Consider the following 23,521-nt stretch of genomic DNA (forward strand, 5'->3'; position numbering starts at 1 on the left):
TGATATTACCATCAGCAAGCATATGTTGATATTGGAGTACCATGAACGATTTGCAAGTATCTACCCAAAATGCTGCATTCCACAACAGGGTTCAAATATCCATGTGTGTCTCTGGGAAAGCTATTGATCTTCCTTGACTCTTATTTTCACTTACACACTGAGGATAATAATAAATTCCTCATAGAGTGTTAATGAAGAATACAAAGAAAATATGACAGGAGCTAGCCCATTCATGGCCATCACTCAGTCTGATTGGTTCTATCCCAGAAACTACTTTTAAAAGTTTCTGGAGTAGTGAATTGATTAGGTGGGTAGGTTATGCTTATTTAATGCCAGCAATACTAACATGTATTTTATTTATTTGGTTATTTATTTATTCATACATACATTCATTCGTTCATTCATTCATTCATTCAGTTTTGCTGTGGGATAGGGCAAACGTTCCTCTGTATGCTACATTAACCCACTCCCAGAAGTGATACTGACAAGTATAGAATACTCATTAACAAGTACCAAGAAAAAAGGATGGAATTTAAATTTATTGAGAAAAGAAAATCCCAAAACTCCAATCTCTATCCCAGGAGAGAGAAACCCTTCTCTTTACTGCTCTAACTAAGCTTCAGAAAGCACCTCACTATTTTCCAGTTGAGTTTAGTTTTTTGTAAGAACAAAGAGCTGTAAAACTTCTCTTGCAAGATGTCAAATCCATGGAGCTTCATTGAAGGAAGAGGGATTTAGCATACAAGACTGCCAGGCAAATCACAGAGGCTCTGGTCAGGGTCATAACTGGTTGTCAGAAGAACTTTGACTCAATCCTTGATTCCTTCTCTGGATCAAGATAAAAGAAAAATATTTAAGGTTGTCCAATTTATCTATTCATTTTGCTCCAAATGAAAAATTGCACTGAACCAGTGGACTGGGGTTGGGGGAGGGGGAACAGGTTACAGTTCACTGGGCAAAGCAAAGCATTATAAGGGAGTAATATCTTGAGTATGTGTATCTCCATTAATCCCTGAAATAGTGCTGTATGATTCTTAGACTCATATCACACAATGACTTGGAAGTGAAGCATAATTTCAGTCCCTACAAGAAAGCTATTATGCTGCCCTTGTGAGCTGGTTAATTCATTCCTGGGCTCTCCTGTACCAGTCTCACACACCAATTTGAAACAGAAAAGCCATCTATCCTGAGTGGTATGATTTCTCCAGAAATCGTAGCTATTCTTAAGAGTCGAGTTCAGGACATGATAATCTCAGAAGGACAATTCCAAATCCTCTATTCTAGAGTTTAATAGAAAAACTACTTTCTTGTATTAAAGAAGGTACCAGGCATGGAGTGTTTTAAAATGCCAGGTTCCTTTATTTTCCAGTATAACTCAATGACTTTACTTTCATTGGAATTCCACTTTGGCATCTTCTCCACTCCGCCCACCAAAACACCCAGTGACTTCATTGGCCAGACATCTGAAAAGGAAAACCTGAATCTAAGTCTGAAGGCTCCATTTGTGCCTTTGGCCACTGACTTCCAGAAGAAGCTGCAAGGCTTGGGGAGAGGGAGGCAAAAGCCCAGAAACCACGACACTTGGAAAATCAACCTATAAACAAGGCAAACTCCTAATTGGGTTGATTTTCTAAAATTTTTACTTCTTTTTCAGACAACTTTTAAAGGCAAAGACAGTGTCTGTCACCTTCTAAGAATGCCTTAATCAAATCATGCTTGCTTTGTTCCTAGTGACAGTGTGAAGGCAATTCTAAATCTTAAGTTCTGAAACGTGATTTCATACATTACAGCATATAGGTTCAATGTGGTGTTTCTTAAATTGATTGTGAAGAATTTTGGTAATTGTGTAAGTGTGGATAAATTCCATATGTTTTTATTGATTTGGTTGGTTGGTTGATTTTTGTTGTTGTTGTTCTAGACTCCTAGTTTAGATAGTAGAGCAATAATTGTCCTGGGATATTGAGATCTCTATAAACGGACACATGTAGGTCTTACAGTACCTCTTGACACTGTTCAACAAAAATAAGCTATCAATGTTTAACTGCAGGGTTCCCAAGAGTTCCTTCAGCAGATTATGTTTTGGAATTGGATATGGATTCTTCAGTAGCTTTTTAAATGCTGTGATTTGAACTGTTCCTTCTCTCTTCATTGTTCTTAAATGCAAAACTAGAACATCATACATGCAATTAATGAAAACAAGCCCCGAGCAGACCGGCTGGCACGTGCAGCCTAGTGGACATAGCATGTGCTCTACCCCATAAACAAGAAGATGAGAAAGTACTTATGTCATTCTAAAAAAAGCTAGATTGTCACTCCCCTGCCCTCCAACCCCCCCCCAAAAAAAAAACAAATGCAAAATCAAAACTACAAAGGGTAGTTAAAACTATTTTTATGTGTCAATATAAATCTGAGGTGAGGAAACTGGTGATGACAATGGGTGGTATATGATTAGCAATTGTCACTTCAGTTTCCAGACTACTGTGAGTTCTCAGTGAGTAGAAGAGAAGCTCTGCCTACAAGGAGCAGGGAATTAGAGTTTATAGCAATAAACACGGCGGGTGCCCAGCACCTGCACTGAGAATGGCTACAGTTGAGGAATCCCTGCAGTTTACTTGGCCCAGAGTAGCCTGGAAGCCTGTTAAGACCCTGCTGGGACACACAATGGCAGACCATTGCCACCTAGGGGACCAAAATAGGAACCCAGTGTTTTTAACTGGAATCCCAAGTCAAAAACCTCTTTTTTCTCAGTATCTTCTGCCACTGGCTTCCAAAAATGCTGCAAAGGCAGAAAAGAACAAAATCTGTCTGCTGGGAGATGCAGACTCCAAACTGGCATATAAGTATATGTGGGCTTGTGAGTGTATATGTGTGTATACAAATACATATGTGTGTATGTGAATACATATACATATATTCATATACACATATATACTGTGTATATATTGTTTATATATTACCTCTATATGTCTATATATGTTTATATGTATTTTGCTAGTTCTCTCTCTACATATATATGTGTACATGTATGATATATGTCTGTATATAAATGTCTCTGTATGCCTATATGTATTTTGCTAGTTCTCTCTCCATATATATATATATATATATATATATATATAACCTCCCAATATAGAGTGAGATAATATATGTCTATATAGAGGGTACTAGCTAGCAAAATAATGTTATAATCATATACACAAAGAGTTTGTAAACATCAATAACTCAGACACTAATATATGAAAGTAATGAGGCACAATGTGTTGATTCAAAATATGGAAAATGTCATATATATGTATATATCATATTGACTAAACATAATCAGACTAATTGATCCAATTTCACATCACGCTAAGGGCCAGAATCAATACAGGGACATTTTGTCTTATCTGAGCATGGTTTGAAGCACTGACTCTCTGTGTGGTTTACAAGTAAAGATGGCCTCCATATTAAGAACCAAAGAACGAATTTCTTGCCATAACCTCCCACTCATGTTAAAGAGTTTAAAAGCAAAGAATTGAAATATGAAAAAAATTCTCAATATAAAAAATGACTGACTATATTTGAGTATGAGGTCAGCAGTGATAACTGTAAATTATAATGTGTTTTCAGAACCTGACCCATAGTAGCTGCTGTTAAAACATTTAAATAATGCCAAATAATTCAATAATTTAATTTCCAAATGTTTTAAACAAACATCACCAATAATTATGCTCAGCTTGCATCTGCTTATGAATCTTAATAGTAATAAATCTGCCATTTAAATAATAATTTTTACTAGTGTCACCATAATAATACATTTTTCTTGTTATTAACTGACTTATGATTTACAAAGACAGTTAATCAACTTTATACAGTGTTTCTTAAGCTTAGCAAATTATCCTGTGTAAGATTACTAAAGATATTAAATAAATATTAAATAGATACTGAAGTTTCTTTCTTGCAAAAATAACAGAACAAAGTTGTGGCAAAGTTGTGGAATAAAGAAGTGTCTTACTTTTCTTTCTTAAACTCGAATCATCTTTTGATCTAACTTCATTTCTTTAGATCTCAAAAGTATTTTAAGTGAGAATCCTAAATAGTTAACTGAATGGGAAAATGGCTCATTTAGCAAAGTGCTTTCTAGCAAAGCATGGGGGATCCGCTTTTAGAGGCCCAAGATGCATGTAAAATTCAAGGCATGACGGCATATGTCTGTAATCCTAACAATAATAAGGTAAAAAGACAAGTGGATCTCTGAGGCTTGCAGGCTAAGATGGTGAGTCGTAGGTTTGATGAGAGACTTTGAATGAGCATAAGGTGGAGAGACTGAAGAAGACACCTGATGTTGATTTCTGGTATTAAAACACACAAAAAATGCATCCATGAAAACACACTCACATGAGAATGTGTACACATCACATATACACATACACTGAGGAAAAGGAAGCATAGTTAATCTACTTGGAAAATAGTTTAGAATTCCTATAAAGCAGATAAGATGGTCATTTGATGTATCAACTTTCCTGGGCTACCACTTATTTACTTAAACATTAATCTAGCTGTGTCTATGATAGCACCTCATAGTAGCGATTAAAGTCTCTTGTCAATTGACGTTAAACAAGAGACATTATTTCAGGCTATGCAATAAGTTTGGTTCAGTTAGTTGTTTATTTTTGTTGTTACTGTTGTTTTGGCTTTTCAAGTCAGGATTTCTTTGTGTAGTCCTGGCTGTCCTGGAGCTCACACTGTAGACCAGGTTGGCCTCAAACTCAGAGATCTGCCTTCCTCTGCCTCCCAAGTACTGGATTAAAGACATGCACCACCTCTGCCTGGCTGATTTAGTTAATTTAAAGGATTTAGAGCCTTTTAAAGAGCATAACTGAGGCCTTTATGAATAGGAAGATATTCCAGTTGTGGACAACAGCTTCAGACCATCCCACTACTCTTTCTGAGAGCCCATCTTATCAAATTTGGACCATTCTAGCTAGCCCCACAAAATTATAAAATAGTTACTTGTAATGCATCTCTTAACATGTGTCTATTATTAGTTCTGCTTTTATAGTTGTAGAGAAAATAATCAGTTGGATGAGAGAGGGGTTATCAGATGATAGAGAAAGCAGAAATGTATTTCTTAGGTTAGAATCTACACTACAGCATTTTAAATTTCATCATTGAGTGCTCATTCACCTTCTTTCAAGAAACAAAAAAATGCAGATTTTTCTAAATGGAGCAATGACATTAAATATTCCTGTGAAGACCTTAACTATGAGAAGTTTCTACTCCTGCATTAGGAATGAAGAAAGTGGAACCCACAAGGAAGAAACTCCAGACCAAGGGAAGAGGAAGAAGCAAACTGTGCTTCATTTTTCAGTCTATTGAATGCTCTCCCTTTTCTCTAGAATAGACAGCAGCCCAGACAGAACCAATATTTTCCATCCACATGTCATTAGAGTTCTTCTTATTATAATCTTGCCTTTTCCCAAGAGTTAAGACTAGACCAGAACATTCACCTCATAAGATTTCATTATAGAAAGAATAGAGGCTCTACAGTGACCTTCCATTCTTGGAAAATGTCTATGAACTCAGGCAATCAGAATTGGGATGAAATTGGTTTTAATTTTTATAATATCAATAACTTTATTTACAAATGTGGCTTATGTAAAAGAAAGGAAGAAAAATCTAGTCTATATATGAAGTTTGTTGGTCTCTATCCATTTCATTATATCAAAAGCAAGTATGGTATATAATTTAATTTGGTAACCAATTCAATAAAATTTTGAAGCTGTCAAGAGATCTCCAAATATATCCCATGATTTCCAGGTGTTTCTCCAGATCTTGTTGGTTTATTGTTTCTGTAAGTCAGATTTCTGTGACTGAGGAACAGATAAACCTATTCTGAGTAGAAAAGACTATGATAAACACCCATGAGGTCACATATATGAAAACATTATATAATATTTTTTCCCTCTTGTTTATCTAGGAGGCACCTCAGGTTATAATTATTAAAGAATTGATCCTGCTTGCAAGATGTGCTAGGCAATGGTGGCACAAACCTAGTGAGAGTAGTCAACTAACATCCAATTTGACTGAAGCTACACCCCACAAGATGGCATGCATACCAGACACTGCTTAAATAATCAAACACCAAAGAACAGCCAGCCCAGCGACCTAGGCTGACACCAAATACTATCTGTCTGAAAAAGTAAAGCAATAAAATGACTCTAAATGACATTCTTCTATATCCATAAATCAGTGCCTTGCTTAGCCATCACCAGAGAAGCTTCTTCCTATAGTAGATAAGAACAAATACATAGCCAGAATTATGAATGGAACACTCAGTCCTAAATGGGATATCGCCATTGAATCCCTCCCATTAGGACTCAAAGAACCTCATAGAATAGGAGACAGAAAGAGTGTAAGAGCCTAAAGGGATGGCGTATATCAAGAGACCCTCTAGATCAAAAGAACGCTATAACTTACATGAGTCTGCATCAGCTGAAAGACTAGAACCAAATGATAAGCAGACACGTACTTCCATCCAAAACCCAGAAGCAATGTCTAGCTAATAACCACTTGCAAATGAAAATTTAGTTTCCTCAAAAGGAAGTCTTACTGGGGAAACAAAGTACTCTTGAGGGTAGACTGCAAGCTCTGCAACAGATGGCCAATAGAAAATGAACTTGAAAGGATCTCTGGAGGTTCCTTGTCTCATAGTATCATGTCAAGGGTATTCTTTTATTTTTATTTAAATCTTATGATTTTTTATTTTATTTTATTTTATTTATATATATTTTCTCTCTTTTTATGCTATCAGTCCTCTGTGTATGTACTATGGCTTCCAACTTAGTGTTTTTATGGGATTTTTGAGTATGATTTTCTCTGTTTCTTATGTCTTCTCTTGGGCTTTTTACTTTCTGTTTGTTTGTTTTGTCTAAATAGTTTTTGTTTTATCTTATTATATTTTATTATTATCTTTTAGAATCCTCATATTATCTCCTGGTCAATGTCTCCTCAAGGTAAACACATTTCTATTTTTAAGAGAATGAGTGGAGAGGCTCATGAGAAAAAATATACATAAATATCCCATCAGGCGCAAGATACTGGCAATTTCTACTTAGAGAGAAATACTGTTGCTTAACATATTAAAAAACAAATTGGATTTACCTATCAAAAATAATCATATGGATGTAGTATCTCATTATATAGGCTAGTAACTATTTAATTAAAACATGAATTTACAGATTCCTGGCATCATTTTTATTTGAATATTGAGCTAAGGTTCTTTCTTGCCTGGATTACTGTAAAATGAATTGAAGACATTGCCAATGAGATGCTATGTACATAATAAAGAGACTGAGGATGAGAGAATACACAGTAGAGTCACATTTAAGAACTGCCTTGTTCATTTCAGAGTATGGCTACATGAATCATCTTCTGGTTGCACAGTAAAGTTCCCATTAGTTATTCTGTAAAATTACATGGTACTTTACCTCCAGAGATCCCAAAGTTCTTTTTTGATATCCATTTGTTAATAGCCCAACGCTACTGATCCTGCTGTTACCCAGAGGAGTCTATTCTAACATTCTTTCTGTGGAAGGCTTTCATAAGACTTATGACAACCCAAGGTAAGAAACATCAATAATAACTGTAATGTTCTTTTGCCAAGTGCTTACTTAGCTAACAAACAACATGTATATGAAAAGAACAAAGACCGCTTTGAAGGAAATTGCAAACTCAGGATAATATATTTACATCCTTCTGAAATCTAGTCAAGTTTTCATTCAAGGACTTAGTTAATCATGCTGGGTACTTAGTGCCTGCTACACTATACTTAATGAAAATTTAGTATAAGCTATACTATAATATATATGGTAATCCAACAATACCCTTTATTAGTTATTGGGACTTAGAACAAACCATTTATCTTTTCAACTCTTTGTTCTTCTATTTTTAAAAAATAGGATAATTTCCACCTCTATATGTTAGGATTAAAGAGTCAAGATGCATGAAAGCATTTAAAATTGTGTTTACTCAATATAAATTATTAATTTAAAAATATCATCTTTAGCTTTAGAATTTAATAATGTTAAGGATGATAACAAAAAATCGTGTATTTTCCTACATATTTAATAAACTAGATAAATACAATACTCATGTTTGATAAGTTATGATTAGATTCTTCTGGAGTAAAGTTTTTCTTAGTATAATCCATAATTTGGGGCCAATCAAAAGAGTATTGAAGGAAGACTCAGAGTTTTAAAATTTTGATTTTGAATACTGGCCTAGTAACTTCTATCTTATTGTGATAAAACATTCACCAAAAAAAAAAGCTGGAGAAGAAAGAGTTTATTTTAGCTTACAGGATACAGTTTATCATCAAGGGAAACAAAGGCAGGAACTTAAGGCAGGAAGCTGGAGACAATGAAGAAAAGATCGCAAAGGAAAGTGACTTACTGGCTTGCTCAGCTATCTCTCTTATACAACCCAGGCATGCTTCCCCTGGAATGGCATTCTCACATAGCGAGATGTACCCTCCTACATCAATCAGCAGTCAAGAAAATGCCCCTAAAGACATGCCCACAGGCTATCTGGTAAAGGCCACTCCTCCACTGAGTTCTCTTCCCTAGGTCTGCCTAATGTCCAGTTGACCAAAACCCATCAGTTCAAAAACAATAGGGCAAATCAAGTAAAATTTAAGTAATTTTATAAATGTTTCTTATTAGAAAGCAATAGGTCATAAGAGAAAAATATCAAACTTGTACCAACCCAAACATTCATCTGTATTGGCTAGCGTTCACAGAGCTAGAAGCTTCCATGTAAATTACAATGGAGAAATGCCATCAACAGTCTTATCAAGCTGTGAATTGTGTGATATATCATGAAGACTGGTATGGTAAGATATAGTCATTTACCATGCAATAGGCAATAATGGCATATATGTTATAGAAATAACCAACCACTTTGTAAATTCATTTAAAGTGTGTGCTACAAGATAGGACCCATGCTGGGTACCATTAACCAGGCTAAAATCTCATGGCTTGCTAGGTCATAGGTCTTAGGAAAGAACCCTCTATTGTTATTTTGCTAAATGGACATAGCAATAAACTACCCCTATATTTTTATCTTTATACACATAGGTTTGTACATCTTTCAACTCTCATCAAAGAAGTTTTATGCAGTAGAAAGTGATTGTTATAGAGATCTACTGCGGGTCAGTGTTCAGGGAACAAGAGGCTGGGGAGGATGTCTATACTACAAATCCTTCCCATAAGGCTCTGAATTACCACAGAGAAGGGCTGAGAAACATTGTAAGAACCAGAAGCAACAGATGTCTGTAGCAAAAGAGTATGTCTGTCATAACAGCACAGTTTTGCACATGAACACACAGTGAGTAGAAGAGCAGCCACCTGACTTACACAAGATCAAGGCAACCAAATACAAGCATGAATAGGGGAGGGTTTCATGAAGGCACACTCCTATTTAAGGATCTATTGACAGTTGGTAGCTGGGGGGGAAGGGAAAGAGTTTTCTTTAGGGATACAGGCTATGTGGAGCTAACCATGATCCAATAGGTGGTTCCCCACCCATGCCCTGATAGATAACACTAAATGGGGATGAGGTTAGGAGTTGAACTGGAAAAGAAGGGGATTATGGGAATAATTGGAATGGAGACAATAGGCAGTAGATGAGTAGTATATTTGAACTGGACTAAACTAAACTGTGGCAGGAACACCATTAAGTTAGAGAAGGTGTGATTAAGGGAGAAATGTAAGCACATCCACCAGTGTTCTGTTAGCATAATGATATATCTCAGGACTTCACAATGAAGAAAATTAGTTTTATTTAATCCCATTAATCAGAGTGCCATGAGAAAATACTTCATTGCTTTCAAGGGCAAGGCCACAATAGTCTGAAGACTTCCCCTCCCCATCCACTGTCTCTTAAAAGCCCACATCACCTTCCATTATTGTCACAACAGGGAACACATTCCCAACATTATTGCTGAGTCTCCATCTGTGAGAGGCTTTCATATAAAAATGACAGGATAACAAAAAAAGTGCAAAAATTAAAAATGAAGGAATAAAACTTGGTATAACAGAAATTTAGGAATCAGGCTGGTAGGATTCTTCATTCCATAACCATGTATTAAAAGCCCCCTGTGTCCCAGACACTATATTAATTTCTAGGGACACAACAGAGAAAAGACTCAAATGTTACTGTTTTCATGAACATTATAATCTGCTGTGGAAAGCAGAGTAGAAACTGAAAACTAAAAAAATGAAGTGTAGGAGATGCAGTGCTAAGGAAAACTGCCGACAACAGGGCAGTTTTATCACTTAGAAACTTGCTTTTAAATTGCTGGAAATGTACAGTTCACAAAGAATCAGGTATCGCTAGATACATTCCTACTCCTGAGAGAAAAGCTATTTTATTGTGAAAATTTCAGTGATAAAACTGGACATGTTAATAGCTTTAAGTATAAAAGTGTAAAATTAAAAGCACCTTTTAACAAATTTAGCATTTGAAAATATGTGCACTTCCCTTAAGCTGAACGGTCTTAATGGTCTTATTCTGATCTTATTCTTTTCAGTCCCCCAATGATATCTATCTATCTATCTATCTATCTATCTATCTATCTATCTATCTATCTGTCTATCTCCAGCCATAGCCCTATCTATCTATCTATCTATCTATCTATCTATCTATCTATCTATCTATCTATCTTGGGATCTCTAACGGAACATATTATATTTAAATAGGAACAATAAAGAAAAACAATGGAACAAAGTAGAATTACAGAGCCAAGTTCTCAATCAACAGTGTTTTGTTTTACAGATAGGGATCTCAGTAGAGATCTATGGATGCTTTGCATAAAAGGGAGAAGATGAATAATATGGTCTCAAAAAATTAACCACTGTGTGACCGAGAATTTTGATTTACCGTCTGGAATTGCTTGGACTTGCTGAGCTTTTGAATTCTTCCCAAATTGCTATTAACAAAATGAGCTTTTATTTATTTGCACAGAAGTTTATTTTGATAGCATTCTTGTACTAGAAATTGTGGTGTTTGTAGCCATGCCCAGTGCAGTTGCTAACACAGGAAACCATTATAATCTCAGTGCAAATGCCACTGCACCCATGAATGATTATTTTAATACTGTGTTATTTAGAATACATTTCATTTACTTTAAAACCACAGTTCTGAAATCATTCTGATTTTAAAAACCTGGCTTGGAGCCTGAACCTCATAAGCACTTAGTTATTAAATGCCATTAGCAACATCAGGGAAAGCCAGGCCACTCACAGAAAAGGGAGCTACAGGAAAACATTCAGAAGACACCTTTGAAACAGAAATAGAGACTCTGAGTAAACAGAAGCTTTGAGCAAAAGCAGCGGCCATAACAATGATAAAGACAATTACTATGCACTGAACCTTTGGAAATTCCCACTCACACCTCCTAAACATACCCTCATCTTATTCCTCAGAACACAGAAATGAAGAGACTTGGTTAAACTACAAATTGAACCTTCATGGTTAATTTGAATCCAAATAAAATAGCCTCTAAGGCACGCATGCATTTCTTCATGTTAGCCCCCCTATTCACGAATACCTATTTCGAAGTAGCTAAAACTCAGATTTCCAAAAAGCAGTCAGCCGTTCATAGGTGAGCACAGAGAACGCTAAAGCCTATTGACAATACTGCTATTCTATCTCCAATCTCTCCCTCCCAAAACAAACCAGAAAATATTAAAAATACATTCTGGTCTACCTCTCTGTCAGGTTAAATGGAAACTTCCTGACTGTGGTTTTAATTGGAAATGGAACCTTTCCCTTGCTGTCCAAATTTATTACAGTTACACATCACCCCCAGATTTTCATCTAGGAGACAAGTCATTCCAGGGATGATAGATGAGGCAGTGTTTATATATCATCTTGCAAAATAAGCAGAGGGAATTCCAGCTAAATAGACTACAAGGCTATGGTTAAACTCTAGTAATAAAGACAATGAATTTGGAAAAATAATTATCTATGGCTAACCACTAACCATAATTTAAAAACTGTAAATTTTAAATTTTAAAACTGTAAGAAATATACATAGATCCTAGCACACCTTTCTATTTAGATGATCAGTTTCGAGGGGCACTCTTAAAATGTGTTGTCCCTGTATGAAGACCCAGTTAAAGTTTGCATGTGGTTGGGCTAGATGTTTAGCTGTCCCAATATCACTCTTCTTGCCTGTTGACTTACCATGATGAATATTTATTAGGGATGCTATACAACCTCCAAGTGATTTACTGTTAAATAATTTAAACATATGAAAGAATCAATACCATGGTACATACAGTTTTACCAAGAATTCTCAGTTGATTGTGCTTTCTGTGAGAGTTCATGAGCTCTGACTACGAGTTGCTCCCAGAGTTAAGGAAATATATGAAACATATTTTTTTCTATGTGTTGAGTGGCATAATAGAGAGCAGCATATAAGTAAAGAATGCAGAACAAAGCTTAGAATAGTCTATTAAGGAATGTACAACAGGGTATGATATGTGATGAAAGTACACATGGTCTCCAACCCAACATGCTAGGTTCAGGGTATATACTTTAGGAAAACAAAACAAAACAAAAATCTTTCCAATATACACCAAAGGTCTGGTGAAGGTCGTGTGTGTGTGTGTGCGTGTGTGTGCGTGTGTGTGTCTGTGTGTGTCTGTGTGTGTGTCTGTGTGTGTGTCTATGTGTGTGTGTGTGTGTGTGTCTATGTGTGTGTGTGTTTAATCCAGAAAAACAAACAAACAGTATGCTATCATTGAAGATTTTAAGTGTTATTTGCACATGAACTGATTTTATTGGTTAGGAGTTTTTAATTTAAAAATCAAATGTTCACGATTTTTTAAGATTAAATACCTTCAAATGTTAAGGACTCAAAAAACTGCCAATTCTGTTCCAACAAGAGGATGTGTATTAAATAATAATCTTAGATATAGTTACATTACCAAACCTATGTTTTAATTTACTTCATTTCTTCAACATATATATTTTAAAACCATATAAGACATAATTCCTGCCCTTAGGAATATATATTCTGGGAAGGAAAAATTGGTAGATACATGAGATAATAAGTAGTTAGCTATAGCTGGACTGACATCAGTCAGGAGGTAAAAAACAAAGAATAGCCTCCAACCATCTGTCTTATTAACTGCACTGTCCTGACTATTAAATGTTTTTAATCAAATTCTGCAAGAAATCGAATGGAAAAAAAATATCAAGCATGCTTGGGAACTGGTAAAGGATGCAGAGAAGGATGTTAGATATGAGAATCGGATAGGCTCCTTCAAGAGGATAGTTTTAAAAATAGACCTGAGTTAATAATGAGAACCAGGTATGGAGAGATGCTTAGAATGCAGAACCTATGGCCATATCATCCTGAACACACCTACATCTCCTATAAGCTTGAAAGCCAAGCAAGCATCAATCTGATTGTAGGATGGGAAAATGCCCTCTTCAGAGCTCTGATGTTCGGGGATCACCCAAGCTGAATTATATCCCATGATGTAGTTTGGGGTGCAGACTGGCCCAGGTGGGTCATCTGACAATGCTGACAAGCATCCCTGTCTCCCCAGATCCCAGCCCCATCAGAGAGGCAGAAATAAAACTGTTAGGAGGGACTTGAGGGGAGGTTCCTGAGAAAAGGCCTTGTGAGGAGGAACCAACATTCTAGAGGGCAAAGCTCTACAGGGTTATGCAGAGCCTTAGAGCAAGTGGGAACGGGCTAGATTTCTTTCTGTATAAGTACAATGTTACAGGATAAAAGAGAATAAAGAAGGGATTGAAAAAAATCAAAATTTTAAAGTGCAATCATCCCTGTAAATCCATGGGAACTGGTTTTAGGATTCTTTGTGGGTACCAAAATCTATGGATGCTTACGTCCACTATCTGAAATGGTTTATTGTAACTATTCACAGCTCTCTGTGTATTTAAATCAGCTTTAGGTTAGCTACTACCATGTGATACTATGTAGGTAATTGTTCTACACTATTACTTAGGGAATAATGATGTGAAAATATTTGTACATATTAGAACAAACAAGATCTTTGACATGTTTTTTTTTGAATCCAAATTGGTTGGTTAATTATTTAGATATACAATCTTAAGATATGGAGAGCCAAATATACATAAAAATTACACATTTATATATTATATCACATATCACGGTATATTACAAAATGTGTCTAATTGTGTTAATAGAACAAGGGATAAAAACATGCAGGACAGTTAAAAGATACCACAGGGTTCAGCCTAACCCTGAGGACTGGTTGAAACTAATTCTTGACACCAGGAATGGTCAAAAATGGTCAGATTTGCAATTTATTTTGAAGCCTTTGCTAAGAAGTCTTGCTGCTATATTATTACAGAGGAACTGAGGAGAATTCCTAGACTGTTTACTCTGAACAATAGATGAATATAAGCTGCCACTTACAGATATGGAACAAATGGAAGAAGAATCAATTTGGGGAGAAAAAATCAAGACTTCTATAATAAACCTGTTAGGCTTTAAATGCCTAGCAGAACATCCAAACAGAGACACCATGTTGGCTGTCTGCTCTAGGACACTGGTTCTTATTGAGACTGTAAAACAAATGGAAGCATCAGGCCAACCACTTTTGTCAACCCCTCACCTGCAGTGATATGATGTTGCTAACTAGTCAACAACTGCTGACTTATTATTCTGGTGTGAGATGGTTTGAGTACTGTGTGATCTTAGCTCTCTGTGTTTTCTAACAGCTGATTTCCATTTTTATGAACACGTTAATGGAAAAGAAAGCAAGAATGGAAACAAACACTGTTGATTGGCTCTCTTATCCCTGAACAAAGACTCTCATCACATTATGTGCGTTTCCAACATTTGGTGTGCTCTGTTTATGGAATCTAATTTTCTGAGTTTATTTCAGATAAAAGGTTTCTTAAATAATAAAACCATAGCATTGCAACTCACAGTCCACATCATAAATGTAATTTTTAAAGGGGGCTTATAGTGGTTCTGTCAAATACGCTACAGATAAAATTAAGAGGGAATAGAATAGTTTAAGAGGGGACCTGGGTATCAAGTCAGGGTGCTTGCATTTATTGCATTCGTACTCCCCAGATGAAAAAAAAATTGCCTAGCCTCATGCTTCATGTACTTTACTTGATAAACAAGGATAATGACAGAATTGAAGATTATAGGAACAAGCCATGGCAAGTTTTTAATACAAAACTGAGCACCAATAAGTTCTTTATCCAATCAATATCAGCTACAAGTCACATTTGTAAAATGTACTATACATATCACAGTGTATCAGCCATTTAAAAAACACCAGCTCTTATGATGGTTAAGCACAGCATTATCGTGAGCTAGATAATGTTCATATTAATATGAACACTCCCTAACACCTTATATAAGAGATTCTGTCAAAACTTTGAAGTAAAAATTCATTTGACATAGCCTATATATACATAAACAACCTTGGATTAAGATACAGATCATTAGCTCATTTTATCTATATCATGCACATGTCTTTTTCTGTAACAACAAGTATATAATCATCTGGATTCTCTTCTCCTGATACAGAGACTTCAAATGGTCCATAGTTTAAATGACTGTACTCTACCCGATTCATCAAGCAATTCACAGCTTTTGAATTTACTTGCAAGAAGAATGAGGAACACTACTGTAAATTTCAAATGACCTGTAGACCTCAGCTCTCCATGTCTGGCTGACAACATTTACTTTTCCACATCCTACATTCTTGTCATCTAGCACGTATACACGCCCTAAAATGTCTTTCTTTGAAATACAGAATCTTTTCTCTAGGATGGTGTGTTGTCTTCTCAGCTGGTTTCATCTTCCTCACACTTACTCGATCTTTTCTGTCAAAGTACTGATTCTCCTTCATACAAATCAACACAGAGGAACCGCAACAAAGCTGAAACACAGGATTAACTTCTAGAACTTACATGGAAGTGTACTTGATCTCTTCAATTTCATCATTCCCAAGGAAGAACAAGACCACCAGCAAAGGAACAAAAAGTTCCATGAGAAGGTAGAAAATTATTGGCTGACATGACCTGATGATAATGTCAGTAGCTGGACCTCTCGGTGGACATTGACCTTCTGGAAGAAAAGGGCCTTTTCTTTGTACGAGAGCAATACTCAGCTCAACACTTCATTTAATATTTTAGAAGTCAGCTTCAAAGTAGGTCAAAAATGAAAACCAATTCTGGTTTCTTTCTCAGCTCACACCTTTAATTTCCATGGAATAGACACTCTGTGAATCTATCTATTCCCAGCAACAGGAGAAGGAAATGACCACCTGCCAATCTCAGGAACTTATTTTCAAATATGATGCTTGTGAAGCTTTTGGCATTTCCCCCCAAGAGTATGAAAAGAAATTCTGAAAATTAAAAACAAAAATGTTGCTTGAAAAAAAGATCTGTATTCCCACTGGTCTGGCAAATTAAAACCTAAACAAATTTCACACCAGCAGCTTTATACAAAGAATATGTTATTGTTTGCAATTGCTTCCAACAACACAGATTCTAGGAGAAAATAAACTCTTTGCTGATGGAAAATATCAACTTTGCAAAGTTTTTACATTATGAACATAGGAGACATAGATGGGGCTCTTAGAAGGATCTTTGCTAGCCCAGAACTGTGGAAGCCTGCCATCAAAATCCAAGACAAAATTTCAGGATGTTTCTAGATCGAAAAGCATGGGGAAAATCCCTGAAGCAAACTCTTGCCTTCAGGCAAAAAGGATGTTCACACGTGGAACTAAATAACAAAACTGAAGTTTGTGTGAGGAAAGGCTCATGTTTACATGCACACACACACACACACACACACACACGTACACACACACACATATATATATATACACTTTTTTTTTAATTGGTGAGTTCTGGAGGAAAAATAAAGATAAAGTTACAAGCAACAAAACTACCATAGTTAGAAATGAAGGCACACAATGGACAAAACCTCAGGCACCAGCCTTCACACTAGGAAAATAAAATGCAGTAAATGCACATTTAATAAAATGAAGTGCCACTTGCTCTCCAAAATATGCCCTTATCTCAGGGTGATATTTTAAACATTCTAACAATAGAGGAAAGACTGGAAGAAATGTAGATAATTTGACCCACATTTTCTTGGCTAATTGTATCTTCTTTTTTCTATGCTAAAGCCTTGTAATAATTTTTTAAGAATATTTTCAAATATTGTTAAGGCTCTGATGATTTGTACACTTTCATAGCATATGAATGACATTGATGATAATCCTTAAGTAACTTTTGGGTGGACAATTGACCAACATTGTCATGAGTCTTCAAGTATAAAAACCAAACCACCTAAATGCCCATAAATAGAAGGATAAATGAAAAAAATTCATAGAGTAAAAATGCATCATAATAATATGTATAAAAATATAATGTTGAGTTAAAATAAGAACTTATGCAATGATATATGTAACCTTTCATAAGTGTTTAAACATATAAGCAAGTTCCAAAGACCAATAATGCCACACATATTCTAGGGCTCACATTCAGGATAAGAAATAGCATAGCACACCAAAAGGGTAAATCCTATATCTCAAAACTTCTATACTGGCTATGATATGGATAATGTATGTTTACTGAATTCTTATATAAAATGTGGTATCATTGTGGGTCAGTTTAAAGCCACAGTGTATGTGGCATAGTTTATTTGTCTTCAGCATTTTTTGTAAAATGGTTCTTGATATTCAAACTCATCTTGCTGCTACCTCTGTGGAATCCTGAAGTTCAACAAAAAGGAGCAATGCTCAGGGACAAGGATCTCCCTGATTCCTCTTGATTTCAACCCAATGACACACATACCCACTTTCATTCAACCCTGAAGTCTCAGTCTGTGGGAGACAGGTCTGTTAAGTTAAATTGTACTTTTCTGATGAGCATAGAAGCAGTTTTTCTAGGTAGGAAGATACACTCGGCAAAGATATATAATGGGGTATCCAGAGCTGTTAAAATCACAGTTTAAAGAGTAGATGACAACCGAATGATGAAAGTGTAATATATCAAAACAAAGAGTGAAAAAGTAGATGTGATATGACTCCAACTTTATAAGGTAAAACACATGGAATACCTAAGTAGAGACACCTAGAATTTTTTTCAGAAAGATTTCAGTATTGCATGTTATATTTTAGCATCTCTATCAAATTACCTATGATAACTAACAACTGTTTATCTCATTTTTTTAGTGGTCCTTGGAATGAATCCAGGGCTTTGTACACTTTAACAAAGCACTCTATCACTGAGCTACATCTTCAGTCCTCCTCATACCTGTGAAGTGGTATAAGGTGACTTTCATTCCTCATGTGTCCTGGAGGATATGAAATATCCTCTTGTTATTTACCAGGTCACCAGACTGTCACTGAAATGCAACAGGGACTATCTCTTCCAGCCAGCCTTTCTTCCACTTTCTTTTCTGATAGTTAAACATTACACATTTAGCTACAAAATAGTGTTTTCTAAGTAGTTTTTTGACACTTTGGAAAATTACATTCTGCCTTTAAATCCTGACTTCTGTTTTCTCTGTTCTCTTCCCCTGGCTCCATACATACTACTTTGTGTCCCAACCACTAGGACTACTCTCTCTTTGAGAACAACCCCAGCTAGGACTTGATGTAATTCTCACCACTACCACTAGGGTACGCATGGGCTAGTTGTACTTCCTACTGCATCTAGTGATCTGGAATAGTATAAGTAATACAATGAAGACAAGAGCACTTTTTCAGGTAGAAAACAGGAACCCTGTGAAGGCTGGATGGCTCAGTGACTCAATAAGTAAAAGCACTTGCTGAGCAAGCCTGAGGACCTTTGTCTAATCCCAGGGACCAGTGGAAAGGACAGATTCAATACTCAAAAGTTGTTCTTAGACCTCCACATGTACTCCCTCCGTGAACAGTATTAATAATACTAAATAAATGAACTTAATTTTTTTTCTGAAAAGGAAAGCCAATTAGGTAACAGTAAATACCATGTAGTTAGTTTTGCTACCCTTGCCATAATCATCACAGTCTCCTTCTCATGACCTACTCCATCCCCATAAACTCTGGCTGTTATACCAAAACAATGCAGTTTCAACTCAAATGCAGAAGTTCCTTTTCTATCAGGCTGCTAGGCTTAAGTCCACTGAAGATGCTATAAGGACATAGTGGGAAGAGTGATAAAGCAGGTAGAATTCGTTAGATTTGATGCCTTACATAAAAAGGGGCCACTGGGAGGTCACTTAATGAAGTGATATCTCAGAAACACTGATATCTGTGGGACTTAATCATTTCAACATGAATTAGGCATCCCAGAGAAGTAAGTCTAAATAATGAACTAATAACCAAGAAGTGTTAATTTTAAAAATGTTTAAAAAAATACCTCCATTCTGCCATAATTTAAGGGTTAAATCAGTTCAAATGAAAGATGTCACTATTATTAAAACTTTATTGACTTATCTATCGAATTATGACAAGACAAGATTTTGGAAATTGATATTAATCCCTTTGCACTGAAAAAAATGTAATCGAGTTTATCGAATTACTCCCTCAGAGGCCACCTGACAGCCACCAGATGGGAACCTGAGATGCTGTCAAATCAGAAGCTTAAGCTAAGGATAGCCCTGAAGACACTGTTTTGCCAACTGCTTGCCCCACTGGTTCCTTTGAAAACAGAAAACAAAAGTTTCCTATTACTTTCATAAATTTTCCTTGACTCTAATGAAATATGCTCTATCCACATTGCTTACAATAATTATTTTCTTCTTAATAGAAGTCTATCTGGAAATCACACAATACGGAATGATCATTAACAGACCTGCTAGGGTCCTTGAATGAATGCCTACTGAGAACGCAGGCACACATTGGCAAATTTTCCCAAGAAAAATCCATTTCCATTTCAAGGTCTGACATTTTATTTAGAAAAATTATGCCCTTTCTTTTAATTATTCCAGTAAACATAATGAGGGTGTCGCTAAGTACACCTCAGAGGGCTTTATTTTCCCCATTTTTTAGTCATACGAGTGTATTTGTAATTAAGGGCATGCTGCATTAATGATGCCGCAAGTCTCGGTGGTAAACGTTTAATGTCCACCTCATAACATTATGCCAAAATTACATGCACAAAAGAGTTTTTAATAATCTTTGTTTTCTCATTTAGCTTTGATTGGCTCTGGAATCCACGGCAGCACTTGGGGGCTCCCATTTCCACAGCCGTCAGCACTTCTGCCCCGTAAATTGTTCAAATGTACACTGTACCTTTCATCTGTAGGCTTCCTCTCAGTGCTTCTGTTTAAGTTATACAGAAAATTGGCTGCAAGCTGGAGATAATTGCAGATAATTTTTCCATTTTTTTAAGCCACTGGGGTGTTGCCTGGGGGACATGACAGCTATGTTTATCTAAACACAAAGACCAAGTCACAGCTCTGTGTTGTCGCTTCGGCTTTACACAGGCAGGATCAGATGATCCTATCTGCTCCTTATGCAAATGAAATCATTGTCACCAGACGACCTGTGTCGTCTGACAGAGGCATGCTACCTGAAGCGTGTATTGTGGTTGAAAGGACAGGATGGAAGCAAAGAGGTTGCCTCTGTTGTAAAAGCAAAACCTGTGCCTTCCAGGTTCCTCCCTGTTAGCAAAAAAAAAAACAAAAACAAAAACAAAAAACCGGTACTTGGGGTTTTGTTTTGGTTTGTTTGCTTGTTTTTTGTTTTTTTTTCTTTGTTTTGTTTTGTTTTTGCCATTGTCAACTTAAAAGGAATATAATAAATTAAAAAGAAAACAAATCATTTTCAAAATACAATTCACATGCATGCATATATGTAGATGATATTCACACACATATACCCTATATTCATATATAGTCTTGAATGACACTATCACAGACAAATTTTTTTCCATTACACTATTGCTCATAAGTGTTTACCCAACTAATACACAAGCATTTTAGATTACTTGGCATAAAAGATTTATTAGATAGGACATCCAGGTTAGTAAGCAGAGATCTAGTATTAAATAGAAACATAAGCTGTTTCCACCTCTCTCAAAATTAACTCCATATTAAAATAGATGCAAAATTCATGGGTGGTCACAGGCATATACTGATAGAGCAAATGCAGAGAGCATTTTCCTCCACAGATTTTCCATGAAATCCCAATGAACTTCCACTGTATGTTAATAGCATTCTCTGGGAATTACAGAACACTTCCAGGGCTGAATGTATTCTCGGTGTCCAGAATCCCTGGAGTCACTGCTAATAAGGGTGTCGCTGGCTGAGGAGGCAAAGCCATTTTACAGCAAACATTTACATATAGGGGCTAAGTAGTGCTTGTGTCTATTTGGCAGCTCCAGTCTCCAGTGATGTAATAGGCCATAATGACTCTGGAGGAGCTGAACTGGAAGTGTCAGTGAGCGTAGGACCTGCAAGTCCTAACATAAGTGACTTTATGGATTCCCATTAGACTTTGGGCTAAGGAGCTCCTCAACAGGCCTGATATGACAGCATCCTGAGATGCTTTTTTACAGCCTGTGTCAAGAACTCTCACACTAAGGTGTTTTATAGAAAATCCACAACTGCAGAGGATAGGTTTTGCTGTATTAGGTCATTATCATGGACTTGGCATATAAAATGTATACCAGTAGTCCCAAAGTTCACACTTAAAGGAGATTGTTAAATCTGTTATGCCAATCATATGCACATTAAGGAATACAAATTAATGACTGGTAGGTAACTCAGAAATCTTGCACCCAGCCCAGTGACATATTTAAGTCTACCAAGGCTTCTGAGTGCCTCCATTGTAACACAGTACAGCCTGGGTGGGGCTTTCTATGAACACATATCTATAACATAATTGTACTTAGAGTCAACCTATGAATATTCTTTAATTCTCTCTCCTCACGATATCATCATTTAACCACTGGATTAATAGGACTAGGCTCACTTAAGAGCCTTAGACCATGTCCCTGTGAAAGACTGATCTGGGAAGTCCCATAATGTGCTCTTTCCTGCTTCTTTAGGGAGAAAATACATATATTGAAAATGAGGGTCTTCATATGTTGGGCATGAGAGATGCTGAGCAAGTGTTCTCTGACCAAAGCTGAGTTCATGGAAGCAGTACATACATACAAACCATACCTCAAACCCACCCTACAGCACCTGTGTGAGTAGAACCCACACCCTGGCAAAGGACATTCGCTATTTCACTTAAATAGGCAAATTACTAAGCAGTTCCAGAAGAGGCATATTATTCTGCACGTCATAGAAACTGATTACTAGAGCTAGAGTGCGCTTGATAGGAAAAGCTGACCCAGAACGCATGCATGCTCTGCTGTAAGGAACAGAAGTTGGTGTAACCTACAACCAAACACTAATTTCACACCGCATTTGCAATGAGATTTTAAATCTGACCTTTCATAAGAAATAACTGAAGACCTTATATAACGGCAACAAATGTCCCTGCTCTTTTACAGATTTATTGGAATTCTACTGATACGTTTGAATAAACTCTACTGGAAGCCCACAGGTTCTAAAATGCAACTTCTTTCAGAACTACATACCTGTTACCCAGAGAGACGGGTCCTCTCTTTGAAATATTTACCCATTTAGGGCACTTTCATCAGAGTGACACCTAATAGCCAAGATCTTTTTCTCACTCTCCACAAAATCAGGTTTAGACTATAATTCAAAGCAGTCCCCAAAGGCACTTCTGAAAAATGGCAAGCCCTTCGCTTTTAGGTGAAAACGCTCTTTATTGCTCAAAATTGTTTCCTGTTACAAAACCCTTTCTATAGTGCTCTGTATGAGACAATCTTATGTTAATTTAACTCACTGGGGACTGTGAGCAGATGCTCCTTTGATTAATAGTTTCACGAGCCTGAAAATGCCAGGCCAGGTTCAAGATAATAAAGTCAGGTAAGATACTATTAAAATCGGCTACATGGTTATATCTGTTATGAGGAGAAAAATGGGGTCATGGTTCTTATATCAAATAAAGACTTCCTATAATAAAAACCAACATCATAAACTAAATGAACACACTGACTCTATTCCTTACAGCATTAACTGATGCCTTATTAATCACTCATCTCTTTAATAACACTTTACAGGTATATTTTCTGCTGTGATTGTATGGAAATACAATGTGCTCCTCCAATCCCACTTTTCTCCTACTATACTTTCCACGTGGAAACGGCTTTAAATAGACCCCAAGAATAAAGAATGTTATAACTCTTATTATTGTCTAAACTTACATGCCCCCAAGCCATTAGTTTTCAGCAAATATGTTTCTAACATTTCATTTGGTAAATAAGCTTTCTGAATAAGTCCCATAATAAGTCTACTGTCCTTCCTTTTGTTTTTCTTCTTGCTGGTCCTTTACCTGAGGCACCCTATCAGAGATGCTACATGATAAAGGAAACAGAAGATCTCAGCTAATCTTGAACTATAGAATTTGGGTCTGGCTTTATTTATGTTTAAGAATAA

The 23,521-nt window shown here is 36.3% G+C and overlaps 1 protein-coding gene across 7 annotated transcripts in view; it reads right to left on the minus strand.

Annotated features, from left to right (window-relative positions):
- Ntng1 (netrin G1) overlaps positions 1 to 23,521 on the minus strand; it is a 338,851-nt gene that overhangs the window by 306,704 nt on the left and 8,626 nt on the right. The gene's annotated exons all lie outside the window — the stretch shown is intronic.

The sequence above is a fragment of the Grammomys surdaster genome, unplaced genomic scaffold, assembly GCF_004785775.1.
Source record: "Grammomys surdaster isolate TR1022 unplaced genomic scaffold, NIH_TR_1.0 126158, whole genome shotgun sequence".
Lineage (NCBI taxonomy): Eukaryota > Metazoa > Chordata > Mammalia > Rodentia > Muridae > Grammomys > Grammomys surdaster.